At 49.0% G+C, this 1,277-nt stretch overlaps 1 pseudogene; it reads right to left on the bottom strand.

The window, feature by feature from the left end:
- Positions 1–1,277, bottom strand: LOC103438129 (uncharacterized; annotated as a pseudogene).

Raw genomic sequence — 1,277 nt, 5'->3', positions numbered from 1 at the left:
TAATATTAAACCATAATATACATAATATATTTCATTAATTACACAAAATGAAGAAATCAAATTAGTTAACCCAAAGTATTAACTAATCGTAAATTCCTCCGAAAAAACTAATTAAAATTACTAATACAAAAAAATTCAAAACTTAAGAGAAATTAATTAATTTTCAATTACTTGATCGCTCAAAATGGATGCAAATTCCTGCTAATCCCATTCACATTAGAGAAAAACCCCACAAAGTCCTGCCTGTACGGCAGGAACGACCGTCGTTTATCCCCTGCCTCCTCGGCCTTGCTCCTCACGACAAAACGCTCTCTATTCTCCGACACGCCGCCGCCGCCGCCGCCGTTGTCGACTCTTTTCCTCGTGACGTCATCTCCCTTGTTGTTGTTAGCTCTCTTGGTCGACGAGGGAGCTAAAAAGACGATGCCGTCGCTGCTGCTCCGGTGAAGAAGGTTCCAAAATTTCCACCGCTTCGACGACGAGCCTGCGGAGCTGCTCTTATTGCAGCGGCGCTGTCCAGGCGACGATTTCGGAGGGGCCCACTCGCAGTACGTGCCAGGTGGCAGGTTCTCGAGGTCGTCGGCCTCGGAGGACGAGCACGACTCTGTTTCGCGCTCTTCTTCGAGCATGAGCATTCTGAGCGGCAAACGGCGCGGTTTCGGCTTCTTAACGGCGTCATCCGCATCGACGTTAGCATTTATAGACGATACGACGTCGTTGTGAGCTAATAATAAGTCTTGGTTGAAGAGAGGGTAGACGGTGGGTTTGATTTGACCGTTGGAGAAAATCTCGTCGGCGGAGATGGGCAACGTGTGCGACTCTCCTCCGCTGCTGATAAAAGCAAACTCAAACTCCTCCTCCTCCTCTTCCTTCTGTACGTCGTCGTTTTTGGGCTGTCGGCGGTGGTGGAGTTTTTCTTCTTCCTGGTGATCGTATATACTTTCCCAGTCGGGCTCCTGGGTGAGTTGGCGATCTTGGTGGGAGAACTAGCCGACGACTCGGGCGGCGATCTGGGCGAGTCTGTCGGAGGAAGAGTAGGCGCTGAAGCTGGGAGAGAGCGAGACTAACGGACCTGTGGCAGCAGCCTGCATTATTATCAATCTGGTAGAGCGCTCCGGTAGCTTTTTCAATTCTCTGAGCTTTTTGTGATGATATCCAGCTTTTCTATATTTTAAGGGAAAGAGAAACAGGAGAGGGCAAAGATCAAGGGAGGGAAATAGGGAGGGAGGGTTTGGGTGGAAACGAAACAAAGTGTGGGGCTTGATCCTTCCACAATG

The sequence above is a fragment of the Malus domestica genome, chromosome 06 (genome assembly GCF_042453785.1).
Source record: "Malus domestica chromosome 06, GDT2T_hap1".
NCBI lineage: Eukaryota > Viridiplantae > Streptophyta > Magnoliopsida > Rosales > Rosaceae > Malus > Malus domestica.
The sequence above is the reverse complement of the archived record's forward strand: the minus strand, read 5'-3'. Positions and strand labels throughout refer to the sequence as shown.